The following is a 19,129-nucleotide window of genomic DNA, read 5'->3' as shown; positions in this document are numbered from 1 at the left end:
GGGTAATGCTGGTGGTTACTGCTGGCGGGTAATGCTGGTGGTTACTGCTGGCACGTAATGCAGGTCATGCGGGTACTGCTGGTTATGACGTCGGGTACTGCTGGAGGAAGCAGCGGCTGCAGTAGAGAGCAGAGCCACTGCTTCCTGTATGGCTCCTGTCACAGGCAGAGTGCATTTATTATCACTCCGCCTGTGACAGAGCTGGAACTATACAGGAAGCAGCGGCTTTGTCACTGACTGCAGACATCCTAAGTCTGCCGCGGCAGCCGGGAGATCGCACGGCATTTGCAGGTGTCCGTGAGCCGCCGGCCAAAGGCGGGAGACATGTCTGATCTAGAATATCCAGTTTGTCACCCAGTCCAGCAGTTGATTGTTGTGCTCACAAGAACAGAAAATAACAAAAGAGGAAAAAATTCTGTTTAAAAAAGACAAAAAATGCTAGGACCAGAGATCCCAGCAAGGAACTAGGTCCTTACTTCTGACTAGGCAGAAAAAAACGAAATGCCTATAGCAGGAAGTGGGAGTATACCCCCACTTTTTCCTGCCTAGTGTCCTACTCCTGTAGGGGGCAGCATAACCCAATGGTCAAGAAGATTCTGGAGCTGTGTCCCTCAATGTACGAAAGAGAAATATGGTGTTGTGCTGAGTAAATAGATACCAAACATGCCACATTTTAAATTTTCGCATGTTTGTGGAATGGCATCAGACTACAGTATTTAACCATCTCCAAAGGCTACGATTTATAAGCCTTTACAGGTTATCAGTTTAGAGTTACAGAGAAGGACAGGTGCTCAAATGATTGTTCTCACTCTAACTTTCATAGCAATGCCTCTCCTTGCATGTGTGGTGCGATCGCTGTTTACATACTGTATGCATACAGGATTAACATGTGCGTTAAAATTTGCACCACTGGTCTAATAAAGGGTAATATAGTTTTCCCTCGAGTTAATGAAACGCTTGCTGGTTGCAGCATTTACAGTGGTCGTACCTTTTCCTATTCCTTCTGTTACATGTTCCATGTTGATGTGAAGAGAGATCATTAACATCCATCTATCACTGAAAATCCACCCTTATTTACTCAGTGTTAAAAGAAGTGATTATTGCTTTGTATATTTTCCATCTTCTGGGTCTCCTTTTTCTTTTCCATGACATACAGTAATTACCATCCATGGCATTTACAGTATCACTAAGTTGTTGTTTTTATCATACTTGAGCTTGGCTGGAATTAATTTGCAATACGTACTGTAACCTTGGGTAGCTCTGGAATGACCGCCAGCCAGTTTGGTGAAAGCAAAACAGTTCATTTGTTTGAATCCCAGCAAAACAAAAGACAGCTTACTTCAGCCAAAGTAAATAAACCGTCCAAATCCTGGTATTGGTAACAAAGCAGCAGGCTCACCGCTAGTCTTTGGTCCCATATAGGGGTCAGGCTCCTGCAAAGTCAGAGTGCCAGGAAGGCCACACAGGGGGAAAGTTAGCAGCCCATGTCTCAGCTTGTCTGAGAGCTTCCACTCACTACACAGCTTGTGAGTCTCTGTCTCTCTCCCATTCACTTCCTTGACACAGGTGCTGATTTCCCTCTGCTGCCTTTCAAGCCTCCCTCACCTGGGAATTAACCCCTGAGTACCACAAAAGCTCTGCAACTAGCCCCATTAAAGGGACCACAACTCAAATATCGGGGAAATGTACCTGCCATCCAGGACACATTCCCGGTGTCCTGTACAGTACATTATTTATTAGTCTATGAAGAAAAATAATAATAGTGATTTTTTTTCCTATACACTTCTTATTCAATAATATAATAATAATACCATGTGTGACGGAAGTCACTTTGGTTGGGGGGGGCCGTGGAACCCAGCTTACCTTTGAGAGGTTGAGAAACCCCTCTGTCAGCTACCTAGGCCCCTCTTATGCAGGGCCGGTACAAGGGGTGGGCGGGAGGGACGGCTGCCCTGGGCGGAGTATGGGAGAAGTGTGGGAGGGGGCGCCAAAACACTGAAGAATCACCTTTATTCTAAGCTCCTGTGTTGCTAAAACATGTCCAAAATCAGAGCCAACAATGCGCCCATATCTTCTGCAGGCTTCCCGCCCCTTGCTGAAAAGGAGAGAAACACTCTCCTGGGCACAGGTTTCGTACAGGCTGGCTGGTTGGATCGGGACCGTGAGAGCTCCTGTACAGGTGGGCGGAGCAAGCAGAGCACACTACACTGCAGCCTCGATCACTGCTTTCTGCTCAACAGACATCGGAGCTCTCCTCTCCTCCTCAAGCTGAAGATAAGAGACAGATAGCAGACTGCATTTCCTCCTCCTGTGAGTCCCCATCTGTCCTGTCCTGTTTTACACTGTGCAATGCTGTGCTGTAAGCCTGTACTGACCCATGCAGTGCAGGTTTACTAAAGAGAAAGTAAAATGTTTTGAATAGGTTAGGAATATAATGGGACTTTTCAGGCTCCACATACTGTAAATGTATTCCACATACACACTGTATCTTAATGAAAATCATGCCTTTTAATAAGATAAAGTGTGTTTGTGGAATACATCTACAGTATGTAGAGCCTGAAAAGTCCCAGTATATTCCTAACCTAGTCAAAGATTTCACCATAAACAAGTGATGTGTTGCAGCCCAACTACAGCAAAGTGAAACAGTCCACCCTTGCAGTGCTGGGGGAAATAGCCTCATGTATATTTTCTCCAGCCAGCTACAGTGCTCTCCTCTACCACCCGAAGTCTCATCACATACCATGCAGGAACATTAACCCTGTATGGTATGATGAGGCTGGAGTGTGACCCAGTCAGTCACAGTGTTTACCCAGGAGCTCCCGAGGACCAGTCACAGCACTGGAAAGAGCCTACTGGAGCAAGGAGTAAAGGCCCGTACACACGTACCGATCGTCGGCATACAAACGTCGGTGGACGAAGGATCTGCCGATTGTACGCGTGTTAGTATGGTGCCTCCGACAGATGTCTGCGCACAATCCGCGGACAAAAGTCTTTCTTGCAAACATGAAAATATTTGTATGCCGACACCAGAACGGACGATTGTTCGCCTGTCAGTACACAATTCGGCCGACAGACCGCAGATTTGCAAGACTGGGCATGCTCAGAAAATAGAAAACACAGGGAAAGTTAACCATTACATGACATCACTTCTGCAGTCGGCGGACAAAATTCTTGTGCTGTCCTTGTGCTGTCTTTGCACTTTTCAGCAGACACCGACATCCCGGGGAGAAAAGAGGAACATTTGTAAGCCGACCATCGGTACGTGTGTACGGGGCTTTAGGTAAAGCTGGGTACACATGAAACAAAATTTGTTCGGCTCAGCAGGGACCAGCTGAATTTTGATCTATGTGTGGCCTTGCCTGTTAGAAGCCGCCTGTCAGAATGGGAGCTTCTGTAGAATGGGAGCCTGCTGGAAAACCTTGTTCGATCAGCATTGCAGCCAATCGGCTGTAATGCTGATCAGTGTATTCTGACAGAGAAGAGTCCCCAGCGTCAGAATACGTCTCGTGGAGGGGATTTCTTCATCCACCTCTTGTCTGGATGGATGAATCTGTAAGTGTTTTTTTTCAATTCAGCCCACTGGCTAAACCAAAAAAAAAAAACCTATGCATGTGTGCCAGTTTAAGTGCTGAATCACACTATTGCAATGCCAGTCATCGCATGTGATTTGCACCACATTGTGGTGCAGATCACATGCGATGTCTGTGCAATGTGATTTCAGCCATACAAACTTTTTGGCTGAAATCGCATCCTATTTGCACAAGAATGGAGCAGGGCCCTTTTTTTGGTTCGCACTGGAATCGGATTGCATGGGTGTTCACACCTATGCGATCCAATTCCTGCACCATTTCACAGTTTGAACTGCGATTTGCGAACCAATCTGAAAGTGTCATCATTACCTTTACATTGACACCCCCCAGAGATTTGCAGGTCTCAGTGTAAACCACTGTGCGATTCTGGTGCAATGCGGGAACCGGCACTGAATAGCAGGGTTTCCCGCATCACACCAGTGTGAACCGGGACTAAGTGGTTTTACCCTAATCCTCTGCTCCTAGAATAAAAAAGTCCCATACACACAATGAGAATATCAAACCATTTTTTTTTTTTTACATGCTAGTCTTAGGAATATACTGGGACTTTTCAGGCCCCATTGTAAGGGTTGATTTTTTGTTTTTTTCCTGAAGTTGGGATTTAAACGTTTATTATGAAAAAAATTCAGGGAATACATTTGGGTTAGACAGGTACATTAGTTGGTGGTTTAATGTATATATTGAGTGTTTGTATGTATGTATTCATGCATATATGAAATGCCTCATAGGGGTAAATTATTCAGTCCTGACCTTAGCACTCTATACATAGGTGTAATTATCAAGTGTGGTTATCAGGCATGGGTAAAATGATTGGTCATGCACAACCCGGGGGGGGGGGGGGCGCAGTTTTGCACGTTCGCCCTGGGCACTGGATGACCTTGTCCCAGCACTGCTCTTATGTGTAAGTCACCCTGTCAGTGGCGGCTGGTGAAGTTTTAAGATGGGGGGCGCAAGACCCCGCCCTTCTATTTTGACCCTTCCCATTTCTCAGAAGCCCCACCCCTTATATACCCCACCCATTTTGTCCCCTGTATTTTGCTTGCGTGAACAAATTCTCCCAATATATCACATATTAAGGGGTCCATCAGTACTAGTATATCCCATAATAGGGAGAAGGGGCTCTATTATGGGATATACTGTGAGAGACACCCTATTATGGGATACACTGACTGAGAGTGGCACAAACCCCACAGTACAGACCCCTTAGCACAAACCCCACAGTACAGACCCCCTAGCACAAACCCCACAGTACAGACCCCCTAGCACAAACCCCACAGTACAGGGCCCCTAGCACTAATCCCACAGTACAGACCCCCTAGCACAAACCCCACAGTACAGGCCCCCTAGCACAAACCCCACAGTAGAGGCCCCCTAGCACTAATCCCACAGTACAGACCCCCTAGCACAAACCCCACAGTACATGCCCCCTAGCACAAACCCCACAGTACAGACCCCCTAGCACAAACCCCACAATGCAGGCCCCCTAGCACTAATCCCACAGTACAGACCCCCTAGCACAAACCCCACAGTACAGGCCCCCTAGCACAAACCCCACAGTACAGGCCCCCTAGCACAAACCCCACAGTACAGGCCCCCTAGCACAAACCCCACAGTACAGGCCCCCTAGAACAATCCCCACAGTACAGGCCCCCTAGCACAATCCCCACAGTACAGGCCCCCTAGCACAAACCCCACAGTACAGGCCCCCTAGCACTAATCCCACAGTATAGACCCCCTAGCACAAACCCCACAGTATAGGCCTCCTAGCACAAACCCCACAGTACAGACCCCCTAGACCAAACCCCACAGTACAGACCCCCTAGCACAATCCCCACAGTACAGGCCCCCTAGCACAAACCCCACAGTACAGGCCCCCTAGCACTAATCCCACAGTACAGACCCCCTAGCACAAACCCCACAGTATAGGCCTCCTAGCACAAACCCCACAGTACAGACCCCCTAGACCAAACCCCACAGTACAGACCCCCTAGCACAAACCCCACAGTACAGGCCCCCTAGCACTAATCCCACAGTACAGACCCCCTAGCACAAACCCCACAGTACAGACCCCCTAGCACAAACCCCACAGTACAGGCCCCCTAGCACAAACCCCACAGTACAGGCCCCCTTTCAATGTAGTGACCAGCGTACATGCCCCCTTTCAATGTAGTGACCAGTATACAGGCCCCCTTTCAATGTAGCGACCAGCGTACATTCCCCTTTCAATGTAGTGACCAGTATACAGGCCCCCTTTCAATGCAGTGACAAGCGTACATTCCCCCTTTCAATGTAGTGACCAGCGTACATGCCCCCTTTCAATGTAGTGACCAGTATACAGGCCCGCTTTCAATGCAGTGACAAGCGTACATTCCCCCTTTCAATGTAGTGACCAGCATACATGCCCCCTTTCAATGTAGTGACCAGTATACAGGCCCCCTTTCAATACAGTGACCAGCATACATGCCCCTTTCAATGTAGTGACCAGCATACATGCCCCTTTCAATGTCATGACCAGTATACATGCCCCTGAGAGACCACCAGAGGCCTCCATCCTGAGGCATGATTACTACAGACCAGTCATGACATGAGAGACCACCAGTTTATTATAAAGACAACAACAAACCCAAAACTGCCTGCTTCTTATCTGGCTGGCCTGGCTCCATCCTGACTGAGGCATGATTATAGTACTACTAACTAACTTAGTAATCATGCCTCAGGAAGGATGGAGCCAGGCCAGCCAGATAAGAAGCAGGCTGCAGCAGTTTTGTTTTTTTTGTAGTGTAGTCTTGTCTTTTTTAATAAACTGGTCTGTCTGGTGGTCTCACTTTCATGTCATGATGACCTGGGCCGTTCCGTTTCTCAAGCTAGCTCACCCGATTGATTGCCAATGCCATGCCAAATGCCAATTCCAAATTTGCCAATGCCTTTGAAACGAATTGCTGTGCAATTTGCTTACCACAGCCCAGGTGTTAGCAGGGAGGACAGTCAGTCACACAGCTCACATCCACAGGACAGGTCACAGGAGGCTCCGAATCGGATCCACGGCGTCTGGGAGGAGGCTCAGGCAAGGCACCGGCGGGTAGGCCCGGGGGAGAGCAGACGAACGTTCCGGTTCCTCCGATGGTGCGACAGCAGCCACTCCCGGTCCGGACCAGATCACTAAGTTGATTGAGTTGACTCAGAGTCCACCACGAGCCGACGAGTGCCCTGCCACTCACTCACGCAAACAGCAGTCTGCAGCAGTCTTCTTCTGGCGCAGACGTCTGGCTCAGTCTGAGTGAGTCTGTCTCACAGCAGCGCAGCAGTCACTCACTCCTCGTCTCCACATGCGGTCACGGGTGCGGCTGTCCTCAATCTGCGCGGGCGGGATAATATCAGGCAGAGGGATGGAGGTAAGAGAGATGGGATCAGGCAGAGGGATGGCGGTGGGAGAGATGGGATCAGGCAGAGGGATGGCAGTGGGAGAGATAGGATCAGGCAGAGGGATGGCGGTGGGAGAGATGGGATCAGGCAGAGGGATGGCGGTGGGAGAGATGGGATCAGGCAGAGGGATGGCGGTGGGAGAGATGGGATCAGGCAGAGGGATGGCGGTGGGAGAGATGGGATCAGGCAGAGGGATGGCGGTGGGAGGGATGGTCATGGGATGAGGCAGGGCAGAGGGATGGCGGTGGGAGGGATGGTCATGGGATGAGGCAGAGGGATGGCGGTGGGAGGGATGGTCATGGGATGAGGCAGAGGGATGGCGGTGGGAGGGATGGTCAGGGATGAGGCAGAGGGATGGCAGTGAGAGGGATTGTCAGGGGATGAGACAGAGGGATGGTGGTGGGAGGGATGGTCATGGAATGAGGCAGAGGGATGGCGGTGGGAGGGATGGTCATGGGATGAGGCAGAGCAGAGGGATGGGGGTGGGAGGGATGGTCATGGGATGAGGCAGAGGGATGGGGGTGGGAGGGATGGTCATGGGATGAGGCAAAGGGATGGCGGTGGGAGGTATGGGCATGGGATGAGGCAGAGGGATGGCGGTGAGAGGGATGGTCATGGGATGAGACAGAGGGATGGCGGTGGGAGGGATGGTCATGGAATGAGGCAGAGGGATGGCGGTGGGAGGGATGGTCATGGGATGAGGCAGAGGGATGGCAGTGGGAGGGATGGTCATGGGATGAGGCAGAGGGATGGCGGTGGGAGGAATGGTCATGGGATGAGGCAGAGGGATGGCGCTGGGAGGGATGGTCATGGGATGAGGCAGAGGGATGGCGGTGGGAGGGATGGTCATGAGATGAGGCAGAGGGATGGTAGTGGGAGGGATGGTCATGGGATGAGGCAGAGGGATGGCGGTGGGAGGGATGGTCATGGGATGAGGCAGAGCAGAGGGATGGCGGTGAGAGGGATGGTCATGGGATGAGGCAGAGGGATGGCGGTGGGAGGGATGGTCATGGGATGAGGCAGAGGGATGGTGGTGGGAGGGATGGACATGGGATGAGGCAGAGGGATGGCAGTGGGAGGTATGGTCATGGGATGAGGCAGAGCAGAGGGATGGATTAACCGCACGAGGCAAAGGGATGGCGGTGGGAGGGATGGTCATGGGATGAGGCAGAGGGATGGCGGTGGGAGGGATGGTCATAGGATGAGGCAGAGGGATGGCGGTGGGAGGGATGGTCATGGGATGAGGCAGAGGGATGGCGGTGGGAGGGATGGTCATGGGATGAGGCAGAGGGATGGCGGGGGGAGGGAGGGTCATGGGATGAGGCAGAGGGATGGCGGTGAGAGGGATGGTCATGGGATGAGGCAGAAGGATGGCGGTGAGAGGGATGGTCATGGGATAAGGCAGAGGGATGGCGGTGAGAGGGATAGTCATGGGATGAGGCAGAGGGATGGCGGTGGGAGGGATGGTCATGGGATGAGGCAGAGCAGAGGGATGGATTGACGGCATGAGGCAGAGGGATGGCGGTGGGAGGGATGGTCATGGGATGAGGCAGAGCAGAGGAATGGCGGTGGGAGGGATGGATTGAGGGCATGAGGCAGAGGGATGGCGGTGGGAGGGATGGATTGAGGGCACGAGGCAGAGGGATGGCGGTGGGAGGGATGGATTGAGGGCATGAGGCAGAGGGATGGCGGTGACACGGGGCTGCACAAGTGCACAGCACTGTGACTGCAGGCACTTACCTTCTTCCCCCTCCCCCGCGAGACGCCCGGCCCCGGACTGAAGGAGCTGCCGCAGCTGCTTCGCACAGCGATACGGGCTGGGCTGGCCTCTCTGCACATAACACCGGCCTGATACCCCGACGGCCCGACACGTGAAGAAGGGCGGGCGGGAAGGACGGTCACATGACGGCGGGGAGGTACACGTGACCACAGGACCGTCCCGGGCATGTCCTCCTGTGATTGGTCCAAGCTGGATTTTTTAATCTTTTTTTTTTCCTTCTTTTTCGTGGGGGTTGCGTCACTGCACCCTGTGTCTATTAGGGGCACAGGGTGGCCAAGAAAATGATGACCTAATGGACACTGAGAATATGGTTTGGATTACTCAAATGGGACAGTAATATTTGTCAACAATATAGCTCAAGGAATATATGAAAACTCTGGGAGTCTAGGCCTAGCTTCCTATTGTCAAGAAGAGACTGCTTTACACAGTCAGACTCCTAGCAGATGCTAAAATCATCAGCTCAACCACCTGTCTTCCAAGCATTGTAATTTATTCTGATTTGCTCACCTATTGTTTACTGAGGGTCCTGTGTTTAAACCTATAATAATGTGTATTGTATTTTGTTTCAGCCTTGTTGCCGGCAGTCTGGTCATCCAGGTTGGTTTAAGTACGCTGAGTTAATTAGCATGTTAATGATAACATTGTCTAGATGGGATTAGCCATGAGTCAGCTGTGCCTCGTTATCTAACCATTGTGTGATGTTTTGGGTAAATATTTGGGTCATTGTTGTCATGTAGTGACTGACATACTTCTCAAGTGTATAAAAAGTATTTTTCTTATTTAATAAAGGTTGTTATTCCAGATCCATACAAGCTAAGTTCAGGCTAGTTTTGTATGGGGGCGCTGTAATATCTGATACCTATGTTCAGACTGGAGGAATCGGTATTCTGACGGAAGCCTACAAACACGTTGTGGGGTCGCAGTTCTGTTAGTGCCAGTTCACACTTCTGCGATACGGGAACGCTGCGAATATGCAGCCTGTTCCCGCATCGCATCCGCACATCTGGCAGTTCACACTGCCATATGCGATACGCAGGGGGTGTCAATTAAAAGTTAACGACACCCCCAGTTGCGATCGCATATCGCAGTGCGATCTGCAAGTATGCACAGAATCGGATTGCACAAGTGTGAACCACTGTGCGATCCGATTCTGATGCTGCTCAAAAAATGCCTCATGTGCGTCTTTGGTGCGGATGCATTGCAAATTCAGCCATGCAAAGTGTATGGCTGAAATTCGCACCGCACATGAGATCGCATGTAATTTAGGAGCAGTGCGCTCCGAATTACATGCGATCTCTGCATCCGCACAAGTGTAAACCGGGACTTACACTTGAAAACAAGACAGTCAGACTGAGATGTCATCATAAACAAAAACATTTTTTTGCACACTTATCAGCTAGCCTTCAAAAAAGTTTGTGTCTCACGAATACCCCCCTCCTATGTATGGCTGGTGCATTGTCTCTGTGGCCGCTGGCACGCACCGCCTCCTCCTCCAACCTTACTCCCCCTATAGAGATGGATTGGGGGATGGTGTAGGCTCCCCGCCAGTGCATACGCTAATGGAACCTCTCTTGGAAATTAATATACGCTTGATGCACAAATAACTTTTGGATAAAAATATACACCAAGCGCAATCAATCCGGTTGTGCTAAAAAGCACAGTTCTCAGCTCTTTTGTATAAGGTAATCAAGCGCTCTCTGTAATCCCCAGGAGTACAGACAAAGGCTGTCATCACCTTGGATGAATAGGGGGAAAAAACTGCGCTAAACCCTATTTGTGGAGGGTGTTGAAATCCCACCCCAAAAATTAAGTTATATACAAAAAACACAAATAAAAATGTGCAAAAAGGTGTATATGCTCCAGTATTTCTACCTTATGCTTTAGGCCCCATGCACACGGGCCGTTTTTAACGCCGCTGTAAGTAGCGTCAGGCGTTTTCTTCTTGCAGCCTAAAAACGCCCCTCCATGTTATTCTATGGCCTCATGCACACACAGACGTTTTTAAGCTGTAAGTGGCCTAAGCGTTTTTCAGCTGCAACAAGAACCCATGGCCTGCGCGTTCTGAGGCCCAGCGTTAGAGCGTTAAAAGCGATTGACGCTATTTAACGCTACTTAACGTTTTTATCGGCGTTTTACCGCGTCCGGCGTTATTAAGCTGTAGAAATTTTTAGAAATGTGATTGGTCACTGTAATGCATTTTTACATTTCCCAAGTGTCCTTTGCTCAGCCGTGTGGGTGGGTGTGTCTCTGTGGTCATACAGGAGAGAGGGACAATGGCTGCAGACATAGGTCAGACAGAGCTGATCTCTGCCGTTGAGGCTCATCCTGAGCTGTGGGATGTCTCCCATCCTTTCTACAGCGATAGGATAAAGAAAACCAAAACATGGATGGATATCTCAGAGGCACTAACACCAGGCTGGGACCGATTAAGTACCGCAGAGAAGAAGGGGGAGTCCCTGATGGGGAAGGTACTGTATTCGCCCATTTACGCTGTGACAATAAAGACAGCCCATATGAAGTGGTGTGGTCGTCAAGAACCGAATTCGGTGTATGGTCATCATCTTCCATGGGAGAGTCATGTAGAGTGGGGAGACCCATTGGCGGGTTCAATGATTGATTTGTATAGATCCGTCTCTTTGAATCGGAGCCAGTCGAGCCATTCGGTAGAAAAATTGGATATATTATCTCTGGAGATGGCAATCAGCTCCTCGACCTCTTCGATCTTATTCAACCTGCGGAACCATTCCAGAGTCGAGGGAATTGAAGTTGAACGCCAATGGCATGGGACACATAATTTAGCGGCGGTCAGCATATGACGTGCTAGGACGGTTGTATATGTGGAAACACTGCGTGGAGAGTAATTAAGTAGGATGCGTTCCGGAGAATACGGAAAGACGCTAGATGTGACGGAAGTCACAATTTTGTGAACATTTTCCCAGAAGGGTTGCAAAGCTGGGCATGTCCACCAAATATGTAACATGTTTCCGGTCTCTGCATTGCATCTCCAACATGTATCAGGCACTTCCGGTGCAAATTTGTGAATTTTGGCAGGGGTCCTGTACCAGCGTGTTAAGATTTTGTAACCATTCTCCTGAGCAGTGACATTAATTGAAGCACGATGGGGCGAACGACAAACGGATTCCCAGTCAATATCAGACAGGGTAATTTGCAGGTCTTTTGACCATGCTTGTGTGAACGTTGCTGAGGAAGCTGAAGGTGCATCAAGCAAGTGGTTGTATAATTCTGAAATGATATGGCGTTGAGGGCGATTTCTCTCGCAGATAGATTCCAATGGTGTCAGAGGTCTCGTCCATTTGGAATGAGCATGGTTGGATGAGAGGAAGTGACGGATTTGGAAAAACGTCCATAGTGGGAGACCTGGAGGATGAAGGGTGGAATTAAGCATTTCCCAGGTGATAGGTGTTCCTTTTTTGAAAAAGTGCTTGGCCAAAACTTCTTGATGCGGCCAGCACGAACGTAGAAAGCTAGCAGACAACCCAGGCGGGAAAGCTGGGTTGAAACGCAGGGATGTAAGAGGGCCATAATGGGGGTCAATTTTCAAACTCTTGCGCCATTTGTCGTGTGCTAGTAATGGAGGTCCGATAAGGGGGTGCAATCGAAGGGATTGCGGGACAGCAGAGATAGGGAACCAGGGGAGGAGGTTTAGCGGGGTGGCAGACCAGGCATTTTCCACACCCACGACCGCCTTTTGGCCAGTGTGTAGGTTCCAATCTACTATTCTACTGAGTAGGCAAGCTTTATAGTAGTTTCGTACATCCGGCAGACTTAGTCCACCTCTATGCTTAGGGGCTGTAAGGCGAGAAAACTTAATTCTGGGTGGCTTATCTTGCCATATGAATTTCAGCCAGTGGGATCGGAGAGAGGAGAAGAATGCAGGAGGTAGGTGTATAGGAATAGTTTGGAAAAGGTATAATAGTTTTGGAAGGATGGACATCTTAAGGAGGGCCACCCTACCAAACCAGGAGATTCGGATGTTCCTCCAGGCTTTTAAATCCGCGCATATGGTGGATAGTAGGGTCTGATAATTGGAGTCGTAAAGACTCGAGAGAGCTCGTGGAATGTGAATGCCTAAGTATGGGAGTGAAGACGTGGTCCATACAAAAGGAAAGTTGCGTTGGCAGCGTTCTACTTCTGAGTGCGGGAGTGAGATGTTAAGGGTCATAGACTTCGAGTAGTTTATTTTGAGATTTGATAATGAGCCATAATGCTTCAGGTCTCTAAGTAGGTTCGGGATGGAGAGGTGGGGTTGTGATAAGAAGAGGAGCATGTCGTCCGCGAACTCTGCCACTTTATGAGTGTAGTCACCGACCTGGATTCCGTGTATATCGGGGTTCGATCGGAGCATGTTTAGCAAAGGTTCAAGGGATAAAACAAAAAGAATTGGGGACAAGGGACAGCCCTGTCTTGTGCCATTGGATAAGCAGAAGGCATCCGACAGGTGGCCGTTAACCCGGACTCGGGCTCTCTGATCCGTGTATAGTGCCTCGATGCTTGAGAGCATCCGGGATTGGATTCCGATGGATTCCAGAGTCTTCATTAAGTAGTCCCAGGCCACTCTGTCGAACGCCTTCTCGGCATCGAGGGATAGGAAAAAACCGGGAACCTTCTTGGTGGTAAGCCAGTGGTGTATATTAAGGGCTTTCGTGGTGTTGTCCCGCGCCTCTCTGCCAGGGACAAAGCCCACCTGATCAGAAGAGACAAGAGACGGTAGAAAGGGGAGAATTCTATTAGCCAGAATCTTGGCATACAGTTTGGCATCTACGTTTAGTAGTGAAATCGGCCGATAGCTGGTGACTGAAGTGGCGTCTTTTCCTGCTTTGGGGATGAGTGATATGTGTGCTTCTAATAGGGAGGGAGGGTGTGAAGGGGAAGTGGCGAGGCTTTGGAATGCTCGAAGAAAATGTGGGGTGAGGGTGTCAGCAAAAGTACGGTAGTATTGTAGCGTTAGCCCATCGGGGCCTGGACTTTTGCCCGGTTTCATTTCTTTGAGAGCCCGGGTTAGTTCTTCCCCAGAGATGGGGGCTTCCATGGATTCAGCATCCGTTTCCGACAGAGGGGACATGCCGTGGGTCCGGAAGAAGGCGTCGAGTTGAACCCTTCTGGATTCCGGGGAGGGTTTGGTGGCCAGGGAGTCAGAGAGGTTATAGAGTTTCTTATAGTAGGACTCGAACTGCTTGGCTATGGCAGGGTTTGAGCAATGAGAGGTACCAGCGGCATCACGAATAAGGTGTACTGTGGAGGATGAGGCTGGCGCGCGAACAGCATGAGCTAGGAAGCGACCGCTCTTGTTTCCCTGCTCATAGAATATCTTGCGGGAAAGAACAAGCCTACGGTGTGCTTGAAGTCCCAATTTGTCGCGAAGCTCGGTGCGAACTGCTGTCAGCTCAGATAAAGTGGCTTGGGCAAGAGAACGTTTAAATGACCTTTCAAGTGTGCCAAGGCGAACGTAGAGGTCTGATATCTCTTTCTGGCGTGCTCGCTTAAGCGAGGCTGACAAGGAAAGAAATTCTCCCCGGATGACGCACTAATGTGCCTCCCATTGGGTCAATGCCGTGGTATCAGGAGTATCGTTTCTAGTAAAGTAATCTGACAGACTGTTTTGAAGATTCGCTACTACAGCCTTGTCTCGCAGAAGAGAGGAGTTAAGTCTCCATGATTTGCATCTCGCTTCGGTTTCAGGGAATTTAAGGGACATAGTGATCGGATTATGATCAGAGAGCACTTTAGGTTCAATAGTGGCAGATAGCAGGTAAGGTAGATCCGGTTGGGAGAGGAACAGATAGTCTATTCTGGAGAATTTCGAGTGGGGGGCGGAGTAAAACGTGTAGTCTCTTGTATCCGGGTGAATCAGTCTCCAGGAGTCATGGAGTCGGAGAGACTGAAGCTGATTAGTGATTTGGCACAACGCCTTGTATGGGAGCGCAGATGAGCCCGTGGAGGAATCAAGGAGGGGGTTTAAAGGAGCATTAAAGTCGCCTCCGAGAATCAGGAGACCTGACATGAAGTCCCGGAGCTCCGGAATGACGGATCTAAAGAAAGCGACTTGCTTACAATTAGGTGCGTACAGATTGGCGATCGTGACCGGGCGTGACTCAAGGAGGCCCTTGATGAAGATGAACCGTCCGGCCGGGTCCCTTTTAATGTCTAGTAGTTCAAAGTGCAAGTGGCGAGCAAGGAGAATCGAGACCCCACGTGATTTGGAGCCTTCCGACGTAGCATGATATCCCGTAGGAAAGTTTTTGTTGGAGAGAAATATCGGGTCTCCAGTCCTAAAATGGGTTTCTTGGAGTAGGAGTATTTGCGCCTTGAGCCTATGCGCCTCCGCTAGCAGCTGGGAACGCTTTTCAGGCACATTTAGGCCATGCGCATTAAGAGAAAGGATTTTAATATTGGTGTGAGACTGCACCACTTCAGGTTTAGACATGTGGGGGGAGGGGGGGAGGGATAAGCAGACAAGAACAAAAAAAAAAAAAACCCCTAAGATTGGGGGGGGGGGGGGGGGAAGGGTAGGGATCAACAACAGATAATAAAGAGGAGTAAAAAAGGGGAGGGGATGAGGGTCGGACAGGAAGGGCAGAAGGGTAGGAAAAGTGGGGATGGGGGGGAGGAAGGGGTAAGAAGAGTGGTAGGAAGAAAAGAGAAAAGTGTCAAGGGAGGGACGTGGAAAGAAGAGGTGGGAGAGAAGGCAGCCGAGAGAGAGAAGATATAAAGAAAGAAAGAGAGGCCCCCGATTAGCTTACCAGAGTTACTGGTCAAGCCCTAGAGGAATGGGGGAAGGTGATACGCACAAAGTGCTAGGGGTCAGCAGGAGTCTGGGTGTGACCCAGACAACTGGTGTTGTGAGGGAAGGGGATTGGATACGAACAACAAATAACCGTGAAACTACACGGCACCGGGGGACAGCAAGTGACGAGTGCAGTATTGGTGTCTCCTGTGCATTACCTAGGGGCCGCCAGGGATGTGGATGATAAGGTTTAGAGTTGTAGGAATTCCAAGCATTAGAACGAAAGCTACAAATTTCAGAGAAAAAAAAAAAAAAAAAATGACAGTGCATATCATAATACAAAAGTGTAACTTGTTGATGTACAAGGTAGCATAAGATGATCAGAAATGTCATGTCAAGTTAGGAATGTCAGTGAACAACATAACCCAGTATGGGCAGAACCCAGTAACATAGTAATAGTGCATAACTGTATAATAGCATTGTTAATTGTGAAATCAGACAGTGTGTGTCCACCTCATGGTGATATGGATTGGATATATAGATTGGTAACATTCAGTAAAAAGGTTCCATGAACCAAAGGTAGAGAGGCAAAGAGAGAGCATTGCAGGATAAAGCGCATAGTTCCAGGGAAGCGGAAGAGGAGTAAGGATCAGGATAGGAGTTGGGGGGTGGTTGGTCGCCCCAGGAAAGGAGAAGAGGAGATAAAAAAAAAAAAAAAAAAAAGAAGAGGGAATAAATAGATAAAATAATGATAGGTGTATGGGCAAGAAGACATAGAGGGATCAGTGAGAGCATCTGGACTAGGGTGAAGGGTAGAGAGCAGTTGCCGGTGGCAAAGATCTACGCGGATTCCGGGGTCCCATCGCCCCCGTACATCCAGAGGACGTAAGGGACCCGGTTAGTGCGCGTGGAGGGGATAAGGGTAGCATAGGAGAGGAGGGGGGCAGATAGACAGAGTTAAGTCGGTTGATGGATAGTATAGTCTGAACAAGAACTTTCAAGGAGAAGAAGAACTTTCAGGGAGAGCAAGATGGGAGAGTAGAAGGATGAGCAGTTAAGGCAAATTAAGGGATCAATCTAATCTCCCCACTCCCCCCACCCTACCACACACAACCAAAGTCAGAGTTAATTGCACATCCCCAGATTCACCTTCCGTATGTTGGGTGCTGTTGTCATCTTTAAGCAAAGTCTCTTGTCAGGCCGTGTAGTGTATCCTCCGTGACAGCATACGGGACCGTTCGAGCCCGGCGGGGTAGTGAGTGGGAGGAAGTAGTGCAAGGAAGGAGTGTATTCAGTCCCGGGAGGGACCCGTGGCAGTCGGTTTGCAGTCTATACGGTAAGCAGGGCTATGATCTAAAGCTCCAGGGATTTTAAGCTTCATCAGGGTAGTCGAAGACTCCGGCGGTATGCGAGAGCAGAGGGGAGGGAGGGGATGGAGCAGGGAAGGATTCCAGCAGCAGTTGTCTCCTTGCATGATCCAGGGATCTGTCAGCAGCGTGTTTGCGCAAGTCCCAGGGGATGGATGAGAGCAGGGCTCAGAGCAGCCGGTAGTTAGGTAAGTATTATCAGGGCGGTTAGCTGGACCGGGGGCGACAATAGGGGTGAGCGGGTCAAGTGAGTTAGTACAAGGGGGGGGGGGGTGTAGAGGTGGGATGAGTAAGGTGGACTCACATTGCATTCATCACGGCTAGAGGAAACTGCAGGATTAGAGGTCTAGATGCTCCCTCTAATGATCCGGTGGACGGAGTGGGCTGGGTTGTGGATCACCCCGCTGACGAGCTGGTGTAGAGTTGGAGCGAGATTGGTGTCGCCTGTGGCGATGTCGCTGAGCCTTCGGTGTGGAGGAGGATGTGACAGATACCCAGGGTTCCGGTGTGTAGAAGGCATTGTACCAGTCTGGTAGATCCAGGAGCGGTACATCCATGGCTTCACAGAATGCAGGAAGATCTTCAGGGGTTCGGAGAGATGCTGATCTTCCCCGAAAGGAGGCAGAGAGACAAAATGGGAAACGCCACCTGTAAGTTATTCCTCTGGTGCGGAGTGAGTCAAGGAGGGGACGGAGAGCTCTGCGGTTCTGCAGTGTAATGGCAGAAAGGTCCTGAAACAGCTTGACCTCCGTACCTTCATATGATATACGTTCCCGTGCTCTTGCCTTTCGGAGGATGGCTTCTTTTACCGGATAACTTACTAGACATGCTATGACATCTCTCGGGGGATCAGATTCACCCTCCCTCGGCCTCAGAGCGCGATGCACCCGCTCAAATTCAATGGGGGTGTCTGCGGGTCTCTCTAGAAGGTCATTGAAAATGGCGCTCAGTGCGGGAGTAAGGGCAGGGGGTTCAACAGATTCAGAGAGACCACGCAGTCTGATGTTGTGCCTCCTGCCACGATTATCAAGGTCTTCTATGTGGCGATTCAGCTCAATAAAATGGGCAGAGTGGGAGTCCGATGCCCGCTGGAGTTGTTTGATAGCAGTGGCTTGAGTGGCAGAAGATCTTTCTGTATCAGTCAGCCTTGCGGTGACTGATCGCAGTTCCGCTGCGAGGTCTGAGATGGCAGAGCCCAGAGTGCTCTTGATGTCAGCCGCTACTGACTGTAGGTCTGCCAGGCTTGGAAGCGGGGTCGCCATGGTGTGTCCAGACAGGGGTAGCGTGTGAGAGGCAGGCAGCACGTCTGAGGAGCTAGGCGCGGGAGAAGGTGAGGCCGCTCGCAGGCCTTCTCGCTGGGTCCGGAAAAGAGCAGGAATGTTTCCAGACATCTGGGTGCCCTGGTCGGATGGCACACGATTGGCAGAGGCACTGCGACCCGATCTAACCATTGTGGGATGAGGAGAAGACACCTAAAATCTCAAAGTTTGTCCCCCAGTGCAGAGAGCTTCTCTATCTTGCGGCCATTCGGGTTCGGTGCCAAGCCACGCCCCCCTACTTCACTTTTCTTAGGCAAAATATTCCAAAAGAGGTGGAAGTCCCTCCTTGATCGGGTCAGGAGGGATCTGACTGAGGAGGAAAAGGCAAACACTAGTGGTGCAGCTGCCTCCCACAAAAGACGACACATCTACCACAATCATCTGGCATTCCTGCATCAAGCTATGATAGACAGCAGTAGAGAGTAAGTTGCACATACTGTATTTTCGACTTACACATAGGGGTGCTCAGAGCATCGTTTTCTGTGAATATATTGCTATTCTGCAGCCATTTTTTTAATATATTTTTCAGGACAACATCTAATATTGCTGACATGACACAGGATGCTAGACAGGAGGTGGTGGAAGTACCGTCTGAAGACAGACCCCCCAGTGCTGCCACTGAAAATAGTGACATGACCATGTCAATCCAATCCAGTGGATCTCATGTCTTCGATGAATCCACAATACAGGTTAGTGTCTGTCTAGTCTGTCTGCCATTCTGTTCTTCATTGTATGTGACAAACTGAACCTTTTTCTTTCTTAACAGGAATCCAGGGACCTGGAATTTCCACTGGAAGACATTCCCGATAGTGGTGTGGCGCGTGGCCGTGGCGAGGTACCTGTCCGTGGCAACGAGGTGTGTGTGCGTGGCCGTGGCGCTGTGCGTGGCCGTGGCCGCAATCAGC

The sequence above is a fragment of the Pelophylax lessonae genome (assembly GCF_965119305.1).
Source record: "Pelophylax lessonae genome assembly, chromosome: 11".
Taxonomy (NCBI): Eukaryota; Metazoa; Chordata; class Amphibia; order Anura; family Ranidae; genus Pelophylax; species Pelophylax lessonae.
The sequence above is the reverse complement of the archived record's forward strand: the minus strand, read 5'-3'. Positions refer to the sequence as shown.